This window comes from Tachysurus vachellii, chromosome 17 (assembly GCF_030014155.1).
Source record: "Tachysurus vachellii isolate PV-2020 chromosome 17, HZAU_Pvac_v1, whole genome shotgun sequence".
Lineage (NCBI taxonomy): Eukaryota > Metazoa > Chordata > Actinopteri > Siluriformes > Bagridae > Tachysurus > Tachysurus vachellii.
Window position 1 is genome coordinate 16,580,068 of NC_083476.1, and position 13,275 is coordinate 16,593,342.

The 13,275-nt window shown below is 37.8% G+C and overlaps 1 pseudogene; it reads right to left on the reverse strand.

The window, feature by feature from the left end:
- The window catches only part of LOC132860409 (zinc finger matrin-type protein 2-like), a 48,855-nt pseudogene that overhangs the window by 12,248 nt on the left and 23,332 nt on the right, over positions 1–13,275 (reverse strand).

Consider the following 13,275-nt stretch of genomic DNA (forward strand, 5'->3'; position numbering starts at 1 on the left):
CTTTTTACTTCGGGTTGTAACGTTAATAATACGTACTTACTAACCAGTAGAGTTCTGGTAAACGTGGGTTCGTTCAGATGTGGTGCTTGCTTGGTAGATTCGCATTGCGTCTCTGCCTGTCGGAGATTTTTTTCTTTTTTAAACCTTCAGCTGTCTCTAACCAGTAACCAGACACTGAGTGTCTGACACATTTTTGCTGTATTTCATAAAAACATAAAGGTAGTAAGCTAGTGTTATAAATATTACAAATGAATTATTAAGCTACACACACACACACACCTGGTGTGGAAATAAAAATCACATCACACTGATCATAAAAAAATTAAAAGTTAAAAAAGAAAGTTATGTTGTTGTTTACATTTTACTTCATAATTGCACTGCATTGTTTTGTTTTCATTGTTGCAAAACTTGTTCTGTAATATAGTTTGTTTGCTATCGGGATCAAAACCATTGATCTGAAGCTCAATCCTGATGCTGTCCTGTAAATATTTTTCTAATCAGCAATAAATATAACAATTTCTGATCAACCCATATCAATTGCATGCTTAAAATAACATACCGGTTAAAGCCCCGCCCATTTCAAGACATGCACCGCCTACACCTGGGTTAGGCCCTACCCCCTCCGAGTACAGATAGATACAGATAATTCATATGGTATACAGATAATGCTGTACTCGCTCATCTCTACTTAGTATTAATTTGTTCACGAAAACCTTATTATTTTGTTTTCTATCTTATGTAGAGCCCTGCTAAATTAGGGTCTAATAATTATTTAGTTTGTATTTTCTTTTACAGTAAACAGTTAAAAATGATTACTTGATCCCATAATCCACCTCTTCTCGCAATTCCTTCAATCGCTTTTCATATTTTTCGCTCTCAATTCTCTTGTTCTCCTCTTGTTCTCCTCGTAATGTAAACAAGTAGAATTTCATGAGTCCTGTTATAAGTGAGATCTGATCTGTACAAAAAGAAAGAAGCAAACTTTAACATGTGTTACCTACTGTATATGGTAAATAAAAATAAAATAAAAAAATGGTAATAAAAGTGAATACTCACGCTTCCTGCTGTTAATGTGTGCTAGAAAGCTGTATGAGGCTTTCAAAAAATTATTACAAATATTGCAGTACCTAAAAGGAAAAAGTACATCACCTTTAAGAAAATGTATTAAAATACTGCATGATGTCACAGTTTACAAGGGTTCACAGGGTTTGCACATTGTAATGACATTTTTGCCATTTTACCCACGCCTCCAGAGAAATCCCTATTTTCTAGTGGTGTGTAAATAACAGTCAAATAAGCAGTAAATAACTAAACTAAAATGGTTTGATGTGGAGTTTGGAGATGCAGTGTGACAATGTGAAAAAGGACATGTAGGCTTTCTGCATATATCTGGTTCAGCAGATGTTCATCAGCGACCTACCCTCCCATCTCAGCCTGGTGAGTGGTCATTTTGTTGGACTCTGTGCTGGAGGGGGCGCTAGTTCTTTCTGTGGTTCTTTCTGAAAATACAGAAATAAATGAATCAATTAAACACAAACTCGGTGGCCATTTTATTAGTGTCATGACCATCACTGAAATCACTAGATCTAAACTGATTGTTCTGAGTTTTGTCATTAATCTTGCCAAGGAATGAAGTTATTGAAGTCAACAGATGCTGCTGCTTTACACTTCAACTGGTTTACATTAAAGTTGGGATGCATGAGGTTTGAAAAATGCTTCAGAAAACGAACAAAACAAACGTGTAGCCAATGAGCAGAAAGGGGCGTGTCTTGTCAATATGTGTGATGGATATCATCCTTTCATTTTTATTTATTTACTTAGTATTAATTTGTTCACAAAAACCTTATTATTTTGTTTTCTATCTTATGTAGAGCCCTGCTAAATTAGGGTCTAATAATTATTTAGTTTGTATTTTCTTTTACAGTAAACAGTTTAAAAAGATTACTTTCAAACAAAAGAGAAATAACTAAGAAAATACTGTTATAAAAAAAATGTGGTGTTTAACCAATGAGGTGAGTTTCTCTCTGACCTCTGGAGGTCAGAGGGCAGAGAGCAGGAAGCGAGTGAGTGAGAGAGACGGACGACACGAGGTGGCCGACAAACGTGCGCGAATTGCACGGTCCACGTGAAAAAAACACTGTAAAGCTGAAAACTGAGTCTGTGGACTGCACACAAGGAAACTGAACAGATAAGAGACTGCTAAGTAAAATAATCGTAAATGAACTCTATGTAGAGAGCGTAAGTGAGAGAGAGACTTGACTCAGCATGCGTGCGTTCACGTGAGGGACCAAAGATACCGCAGTTCTTTTAATCTCAGTGCTTGTGAGCTTTACGAGATGCATATAGTCTCAAAATTACATAAAATGGACTATCACAAAGTTTATTGACTGTACAAACGTTGCGGAATGGTTTGCAAGGCCAATAGTCATATACAGTAAGTGAGCAATGGAGAAACTGAAGGCTACGCGATTCTTCAGGAGAGACCGAGGCCGCGTGGTGACGTCTACTGCAACTTTGCCTCATTTACATCGTCGGATGGGTGATTAGCACAGTGTTTGTTCGTGGATGGACGTCAGGGAAAATCCTATCGGCTGATCGGATTATCGTGTTTTTCCAGTGGGTGCTTCGTTCTTGAGTTTCACTGTTCCATTGGATTTCGTGAGTACTATAAAGTGTTTATACATTCACATGAGCTCCAACGTAGCGCGCCAACGAGAGACTTAAATCCCAGCTGGGTCATATTTCTTTTGTGGGGTTTTGTTTTGTTTACATTTGTTTGAGTTAATAAATGTTTGTTTATTGATTTATACAGTATAAAATCCTGTGATTTCTTATTTAAAGAAAGAGCTTGATAAAAGGAGGACTGTTATGTAACTTAAGATTTATGTTGGAGTGTGTTACAAATGCCTTTAATATTATGTGGTTATAATTAACTATTTTCTGAGTGATAGAAGAGAACATTTAAAAGAAACACTGAAGTCTGAAGCCCAGGGTTAATATTACAGTAGTTTTTTGAGTTACTTTGGTAGTAAACATATTACACCTTAAGTAAATTTAGATGTGCCTCTCATGTGTAAAGTTAAATTGTAAGTTTCCCTAGAAATAGTTGAACCAGTTAATCGGTGAGAGGACTACATTTGTGGGCCTCATCCGGGATTCACATCACTGTTTTTTTTCTTCTTCTTTCTTGGTATATTATTTGAAGGGAAAATTCTGTAAAGTCACTTTTTTCTGATGCATGGAATTTTCTTTTGTTGACAAAGTGGGAAAGACATTTAAGGTTGAGCAGTTATTATTCATTTAACTCTACCTCAATCTGTAATTCTAAATACTACATAAGACACAGATGAGCAACATGGATGTAAATAAGGTCATTGCATGGTGTAGTGAAAAAGATGTTCAGCTTGAGAACACACTCATTTTGAGCAACGTACCTTCGGATTGTGAAGATATGGCTGTACAATGTGTACATGATAAAGGATATGTGTACAATGTGCTTGATAAAGTTCAAGGTATTGGTAAATGCAAAGTGCGTGGCCTTCGTTCTGATCCGACTGAACAGCAGCATTTTGTTTTGATTGAAACTGCTAGCAAGGTTTCTGAGATACCTCTTCCTGCTGAAAATTGGAGGATCTGATGTAGGTACTTGGTACACCCAGATAGCAAATGTCACAACTCAAACACCTGAACAAAATAGGGGGGATGAGTTTCATACTAAACTGTTCTCGTTCCTAGAAAAAGAGGGTAAATCTTTAGCTGATGTACAGAGTATGGTTTCTCCTTCACTTAGCCTGAGCACTGAGCTTGTTGGTGCCATTAACTGCTTGGTTCAGAAGTGTAATGTGGCTACACCTGCTGAGGGTCCAAGCTAGGGCTGGGCGATATGGCAAAAAACTGTATCACAATATCAGTGTTTCATATCAGTCGATATCAATAATTATTGATATTTTTTATGACCCATTTAAAATAAGGACCAGGAGAAAAATCTATTACATTTGAACATTTTTATTTTAAACTTCCTCATAATCCTCTGTTATTAAGACAGAAATGTCAACAACCATGGGAAACTCAAATAATTAAAATGTAAACATGAGTCTAAAGTCACAGACTCGCTCTAACTGAACAGATGAAGACTGTAAAACGATCGGGTTTTGTAGATTGATTACATAATGAAACAAAAAACGCATAACCAACATAGAACAGCCAGACGCTGTACTATAAAGTAACCAGCAGGTGTTCCTACTACCTGCTTTCATCGTATTGCTTAGCAGCATGTGGCACAACTAGCAGGAGATTTCTTGCAGCTAAAATGAAACATCATGGAGGGAAATTTGGTGTTTGTGTATAAAATTCAGCAGTGTATATATGCATTATATCATATGAGATGAAGGAGAAGCCGTATGTTCTTTGCCATGGTTTAGGTGCTTGTTACTGTCTTCACTTCCATTGGTAGTTGCTGCAAGAAATCGCTCCATATTTGCATAAAGTAACTTTTCTCAACATTGTCTCGTTGCTGTTCACATCCACATCTTGCTACCCATGGTCGCTTTCGCTCATGTCACCAGATCTCTGTGTCTCTTTGTCACTGCTATATCTATACGTAGAATTACAGTTACAAACTTACTATGATGTGATTTTCTCGTAGCTCAGAATGTTTCCTTCTTAAACCAAACCAACAACCCTCCTGATGTGTGAATAAGCTTGATCCCATAACCCACCTCTTCTCGCAATTCCTTCACTCGCTCTTCCAAATCTATATCCATTCTCTTTTTGTTCACCTCGTAATGTTTTTCAAACCGTTCCAACGAGAATTCCAATAGTCCTATTATCAGTGTGATCTGATCTGTACAAAAAGAAAGAAGCAAACTTTAACATGTGTTACCTACTGTATATGGTAAATAAAAATAAAATAAAAAAATGGTAATAAAAGTGCATTGGGTTTGCACATTGTAATGACATTTTTGCCATTTTACCCACGCCTCCAGAGAAATCCCTATTTTCTAGTGGTGTGTAAATAACAGTCAAATAAGCAGTAAATAACTAAACTAAAATGGTTTGATGTGGAGTTTGGAGATGCAGTGTGACAATGTGAAAAAGGACATGTAGGCTTTCTGCATATATCTGGTTCAGCAGATGTTCATCAGCGACCTACCCTCCCTTCTCAGCCTGGTGAGTGGTCATTTTGTTGGACTCTGTGCTGGAGGGGGCGCTAGTTCTTTCTGTGGTTCTTTCTGAAAATACAGAAATAAATGAATCAATTAAACACAAACTCAGTGGCCATTTTATTAGTGTCATGACCATCACTGAAATCACTAGATCTAAACTGATTGTTCTGAGTTTTGTCATTAGTCTTGCCAAGGAATGAAGTTATTCTGTCAATAGATGCTGCTGCTTTACACTTCAACTGGTTTACATTAAAGTTGGGGTGCATGAGGTTTGAAAAATGCTTCAGAAAATGAACAAAACAAACGTGTAGCCAATGAGCATAAAGGGGCGTGTCTTGTCTATGTGTGACGGATATCATCCTTTCATTTTTATTTATTTACTTAGTATTAATTTGTTCACGATAGGGTTGGGTATCAAAAGAAATTTTCTGGTTCCGATTGCGGTTCCAGTTCTGCCTTACGATTCCCGGTTCTGATTCCGATTCCATAATAAAATAAATGTGTAAAATAATGCACAATACTGAAACAATTCCATTTGTGTTTATTAATCACTCTTTCAATATTTTTAACAGAGCATTTCAATTCATATCAATTTAAATTTAAATAAATCCAACATCATATTTAACATCCAGAATTACAACTTAGCAAAACAGTTAGCAATTTTTCTGAAGAAACATTAACATGTCTGCTTTCTCTGGGAGAAGACGAGACCTTTCCTGGCTTATTGTATCTCCAGCTGTGGAGAAAACCCTCTCAGAGGGGGGAGATTTGCTTCATTGTTGTAGCTTTGGAAATGAATCCACACTTTAGACTTTTTTTTTAGACACGTTTAACACAAAGCGTACCTCAGCACAGCAGCGCGAATGACTGATTTCTGTGGTAAGCTGTGTTAATTTGGTTGCGTGACTGTAAACAGTGTAAACAATTAATATTCGTGAGGTAAGACATGGCTATTTAAAGTAAAAGTTTCCAGCGCTTTGCCCGTCATCGCATCGGAACCGCGTTTGGAACCGAAACTTAAAAATTCCGCGCGGTTCCTGTTAAAAAACGTGTAGCCAATGAGCAGAAAGGGGCATGTCTTGTCGATATGTGTGATGGATATCATCCTTTCATTTTTATTTATTTACTTAGTATTAGAGATGAGCCGGATACTCGGCTGAAACGAGTATCCGGTACGGATAAAGCACTTCTGCCGAGTACGAGCATTATACGAGTAATACGAGTCAATATCTGTGCTCGGATTGAATGAAAATCATCATTGGGTAGCTGATTGTGTCAGCGTTCTGTGATAGGCTAGTCACAGCTGTAACACTGTCCCTCTTAAAGGTATGCTGGGGTGCCAGACAGAGATAAATACTCGGTCAATTATAGTAAGGATTGTTAGTCCAGTCAGAGAGTGAACAAAGGACACATGTATCTTAAGGCATTATCATCACACACATCCGAAATCTTAGAAGAGTAAACCAAATAAGGAAGAAACAAACTTTTCACCATAATGCAATATTCAGTGTATTCAATAATAACAGTGCACCAATTCCATCACACCACATAACACAATTCTTTAGCAATAAACACCAGCATAAACACCAACATCATCATCAACAGCAAAAGTAGTCTGGAATTTGAAGGATTGTACATTTAGAAAATAGAGGAAAGTCACAGTCACCAGTTCATCACTAATGGTACTCAATCCACTACTTCCAGTGTCAACCAAAGTGGTCAAGCAAAGTCTTACACGTACTCACAACTCCACCAGCTTTCGTGAATTAAAGAGCAGCTCTCAATCCTCTGTCCGTGTTAATCTTCATTCATTTAATTCCATTCCCAATGCGAACACCCATGAATTCAAGGAATAGAATTAGCATCCGTTCGCCGACGTAGCAGACCTTCCGCCGCGACACAATAACTCTGCGTTTTTAGAGGGAGACTTCCGGTGAACTGTTCTCTCCACGTTATCTCCACCATGGCTCTTTTAAACGCCTCTAGCACCTACGTCATCGTGCTTCCGGGATCGCCCGTGCGGACCAACATAGGCGCCATCTTTGTTGTGGCCGCTCTTACCACTACCTTGCATCCTTATACCAATAAACTGCGCCATATATTAGAAATACAAATTCAATATGTGCTTATGAAAGTGCACTGTTACACAGCGCCCCTCCCCTACACACATACAGATGTATTGTGTTGCTGTGTCTCGCTCTGCTCACTCACAGTCACACATAGAACAGCTCTCTGTCTCTCCCTCAGTCACTCGGGTTCGCGGGTCTTTTCCGTTAACGTTTAGGGTTTCTTCAGCTTTTTACTTCGGGTTGTAACGTTAATAATACGTACTTACTAACCAGTAGAGTTCTGGTAAACGTGGGTTCGTTCAGATGTGGTGCTTGCTTGGTAGATTCGCATTGCGTCTCTGCCTGTCGGAGATTTTTTTCTTTTTTAAACCTTCAGCTGTCTCTAACCAGTAACCAGACACTGAGTGTCTGACACATTTTTGCTGTATTTCATAAAAACATAAAGGTAGTAAGCTAGTGTTATAAATATTACAAATGAATTATTAAGCTACACACACACACACACCTGGTGTGGAAATAAAAATCACATCACACTGATCATAAAAAAATTAAAAGTTAAAAAAGAAAGTTATGTTGTTGTTTACATTTTACTTCATAATTGCACTGCATTGTTTTGTTTTCATTGTTGCAAAACTTGTTCTGTAATATAGTTTGTTTGCTATCGGGATCAAAACCATTGATCTGAAGCTCAATCCTGATGCTGTCCTGTAAATATTTTTCTAATCAGCAATAAATATAACAATTTCTGATCAACCCATATCAATTGCATGCTTAAAATAACATACCGGTTAAAGCCCCGCCCATTTCAAGACATGCACCGCCTACACCTGGGTTAGGCCCTACCCCCTCCGAGTACAGATAGATACAGATAATTCATATGGTATACAGATAATGCTGTACTCGCTCATCTCTACTTAGTATTAATTTGTTCACGAAAACCTTATTATTTTGTTTTCTATCTTATGTAGAGCCCTGCTAAATTAGGGTCTAATAATTATTTAGTTTGTATTTTCTTTTACAGTAAACAGTTAAAAATGATTACTTGATCCCATAATCCACCTCTTCTCGCAATTCCTTCAATCGCTTTTCATATTTTTCGCTCTCAATTCTCTTGTTCTCCTCTTGTTCTCCTCGTAATGTAAACAAGTAGAATTTCATGAGTCCTGTTATAAGTGAGATCTGATCTGTACAAAAAGAAAGAAGCAAACTTTAACATGTGTTACCTACTGTATATGGTAAATAAAAATAAAATAAAAAAATGGTAATAAAAGTGAATACTCACGCTTCCTGCTGTTAATGTGTGCTAGAAAGCTGTATGAGGCTTTCAAAAAATTATTACAAATATTGCAGTACCTAAAAGGAAAAAGTACATCACCTTTAAGAAAATGTATTAAAATACTGCATGATGTCACAGTTTACAAGGGTTCACAGGGTTTGCACATTGTAATGACATTTTTGCCATTTTACCCACGCCTCCAGAGAAATCCCTATTTTCTAGTGGTGTGTAAATAACAGTCAAATAAGCAGTAAATAACTAAACTAAAATGGTTTGATGTGGAGTTTGGAGATGCAGTGTGACAATGTGAAAAAGGACATGTAGGCTTTCTGCATATATCTGGTTCAGCAGATGTTCATCAGCGACCTACCCTCCCATCTCAGCCTGGTGAGTGGTCATTTTGTTGGACTCTGTGCTGGAGGGGGCGCTAGTTCTTTCTGTGGTTCTTTCTGAAAATACAGAAATAAATGAATCAATTAAACACAAACTCGGTGGCCATTTTATTAGTGTCATGACCATCACTGAAATCACTAGATCTAAACTGATTGTTCTGAGTTTTGTCATTAATCTTGCCAAGGAATGAAGTTATTGAAGTCAACAGATGCTGCTGCTTTACACTTCAACTGGTTTACATTAAAGTTGGGATGCATGAGGTTTGAAAAATGCTTCAGAAAACGAACAAAACAAACGTGTAGCCAATGAGCAGAAAGGGGCGTGTCTTGTCAATATGTGTGATGGATATCATCCTTTCATTTTTATTTATTTACTTAGTATTAATTTGTTCACAAAAACCTTATTATTTTGTTTTCTATCTTATGTAGAGCCCTGCTAAATTAGGGTCTAATAATTATTTAGTTTGTATTTTCTTTTACAGTAAACAGTTTAAAAAGATTACTTTCAAACAAAAGAGAAATAACTAAGAAAATACTGTTATAAAAAAAATGTGGTGTTTAACCAATGAGGTGAGTTTCTCTCTGACCTCTGGAGGTCAGAGGGCAGAGAGCAGGAAGCGAGTGAGTGAGAGAGACGGACGACACGAGGTGGCCGACAAACGTGCGCGAATTGCACGGTCCACGTGAAAAAAACACTGTAAAGCTGAAAACTGAGTCTGTGGACTGCACACAAGGAAACTGAACAGATAAGAGACTGCTAAGTAAAATAATCGTAAATGAACTCTATGTAGAGAGCGTAAGTGAGAGAGAGACTTGACTCAGCATGCGTGCGTTCACGTGAGGGACCAAAGATACCGCAGTTCTTTTATCTCAGTGCTTGTGAGCTTTACGAGATGCATATAGTCTCAAAATTACATAAAACCAGAAAAAACCCAAAATTTTCACCCAAAAAAAAGTAGTTGGAATTTAAAGGATTGTACTTTTAAAAATGGAGGAAAGTCACAGTCACCAGTTCATCACTAATGGTACTCAATCCACTACTTCCAGTGTCAACCAAAGTGGTCAAGCAAAGTCTTACACGTACTCACAACTCCACCAGCTTTCGTGAATTAAAGAGCAGCTCTCAATCCTCTGTCCGTGTTAATCTTCATTCATTTAATTCCATTCCCAATGCGAACACCCATGAATTCAAGGAATAGAATTAGCATCCGTTCGCCGAGGTAGCAGACCTTCCGCCGCGACACAATAACTCTGCGTTTTTAGAGGGAGACTTCCGGTGAACTGTTCTCTCCACGTTATCTCCACCATGGCTCTTTTAAACGCCTCTAGCACCTACGTCATCGTGCTTCCGGGATCGCCCGTGCGGACCAACATAGGCGCCATCTTTGTTGTGGCCGCTCTTACCACTACCTTGCATCCTTATACCAATAAACTGCGCCATATATTAGAAATACAAATTCAATATGTGCTTATGAAAGTGCACTGTTACACAGCGCCCCTCCCCTACACACATACAGATGTATTGTGTTGCTGTGTCTCGCTCTGCTCACTCACAGTCACACACAGAACAGCTCTCTGTCTCTCCCTCAGTCACTCGGGTTCGCGGGTCTTTTCCGTTAACGTTTAGGGTTTCTTCAGCTTTTTACTTCGGGTTGTAACGTTAATAATACGTACTTACTAACCAGTAGAGTTCTGGTAAACGTGGGTTCGTTCAGATGTGGTGCTTGCTTGGTAGATTCGCATTGCGTCTCTGCCTGTCGGAGATTTTTTTCTTTTTTAAACCTTCAGCTGTCTCTAACCAGTAACCAGACACTGAGTGTCTGACACATTTTTGCTGTATTTCATAAAAACATAAAGGTAGTAAGCTAGTGTTATAAATATTACAAATGAATTATTAAGCTACACACACACACACACCTGGTGTGGAAATAAAAATCACATCACACTGATCATAAAAAAATTAAAAGTTAAAAAAGAAAGTTATGTTGTTGTTTACATTTTACTTCATAATTGCACTGCATTGTTTTGTTTTCATTGTTGCAAAACTTGTTCTGTAATATAGTTTGTTTGCTATCGGGATCAAAACCATTGATCTGAAGCTCAATCCTGATGCTGTCCTGTAAATATTTTTCTAATCAGCAATAAATATAACAATTTCTGATCAACCCATATCAATTGCATGCTTAAAATAACATACCGGTTAAAGCCCCGCCCATTTCAAGACATGCACCGCCTACACCTGGGTTAGGCCCTACCCCCTCCGAGTACAGATAGATACAGATAATTCATATGGTATACAGATAATGCTGTACTCGCTCATCTCTACTTAGTATTAATTTGTTCACGAAAACCTTATTATTTTGTTTTCTATCTTATGTAGAGCCCTGCTAAATTAGGGTCTAATAATTATTTAGTTTGTATTTTCTTTTACAGTAAACAGTTAAAAATGATTACTTGATCCCATAATCCACCTCTTCTCGCAATTCCTTCAATCGCTTTTCATATTTTTCGCTCTCAATTCTCTTGTTCTCCTCGTAATGTAAACAAGTAGAATTTCACGAGTCCTGTTATAAGTGAGACCTGATCTGTACAAAAAGAAAGAAGCAAACTTTAACGTGTGTTACCTACTGTATATGGTAAATAAAAATAAAATAAAAAAATGGTAATAAAAGTGAATACTCACGCTTCCTGCTGTTAATGTGTGCTAGAAAGCTGTATGAGGCTTTCAAAAAATTATTACAAATATTGCAGTACCTAAAAGGAAAAAGTACATCACCTTTAAGAAAATGTATTAAAATACTGCATGATGTCACAGTTTACAAGGGTTCACAGGGTTTGCACATTGTAATGACATTTTTGCCATTTTACCCACGCCTCCAGAGAAATCCCTATTTTCTAGTGGTGTGTAAATAACAGTCAAATAAGCAGTAAATAACTAAACTAAAATGGTTTGATGTGGAGTTTGGAGATGCAGTGTGACAATGTGAAAAAGGACATGTAGGCTTTCTGCATATATCTGGTTCAGCAGATGTTCATCAGGGACCTACCCTCCCTTCTCAGCCTGGTGAGTGGTCATTTTGCTGGTCTCTGTGCTGGAGGGGGCGCTAGTTCTTTCTGTGGTTCTTTCTGAAAATACAGAAATAAATGAATCAATTAAACACAAACTCAGTGGCCATTTTATTAGTGTCATGACCATCACTGAAATCACTAGATCTAAACTGATTGTTCTGAGTTTTGTCATTAGTCTTGCCAAGGAATGAAGTTATTCTGTCAATAGATGCTGCTGCTTTACACTTCAACTGGTTTACATTCAACTGGTATACAAATCCAACATCATATTTAACATCCAGAATTACAACTTAGCAAAACAGTTAGCAATTTTTCTGAAGAAACATTAACATGTCTGCTTTCTCTGGGAGAAGACGAGACCTTTCCTGGCTTATTGTATCTCCAGCTGTGGAGAAAACCCTCTCAGAGGGGGGAGATTTGCTTCATTGTTGTAGCTTTGGAAATGAATCCACACTTTAGACTTTTTTTTTTAGACACGTTTAACACAAAGCGTACCTCAGCACAGCAGCGCGAATGACTGATTTCTGTGGTAAGCTGTGTTAATTTGGTTGCGTGACTGTAAACAGTGTAAACAATTAATATTCGTGAGGTAAGACATGGCTATTTAAAGTGAAAGTTCCCAGCGCTTTGCTCGTCATTGCATCGGAACCGCATTTGGAACCGCAACTTAAAAATTCCGCGCGGTTCCTGTTAAAAAACGTGTAGCCAATGAGCAGAAAGGGGCGTGTCTTGTCGATATGTGTGATGGATATCATCCTTTCATTTTTATTTATTTACTTAGTATTAGAGATGAGCCGGATACTCGGCTGAAACGAGTATCCGGTACGGATAAAGCACTTCTGCCGAGTACGAGCATTATACGAGTAATACGAGTCAATATCTGTGCTCGGATTGAATGAAAATCATCATTGGGTAGCTGATTGTGTCAGCGTTCTGTGATAGGCTAGTCACAGCTGTAACACTGTCCCTCTTAAAGGTATGCTGGGGTGCCAGACAGAGATAAATACTCGGTCAATTATAGTAAGGATTGTTAGTCCAGTCAGAGAGTGAACAAAGGACACATGTATCTTAAGGCATTATCATCACACACATCCGAAATCTTAGAAGAGTAAACCAAATAAGGAAGAAACACAAAATTTTCACCATAATGCAATATTCAGTGTATTCAATAATAACAGTGCACCAATTCCATCACACCACATAACACAATTCTTTAGCAATAAACACCAGCATAAACACCAACATCATCATCAACAGCAAAAGTAGTCTGGAATTTGAAGGATTGTACATTTAGAAAATAGAGG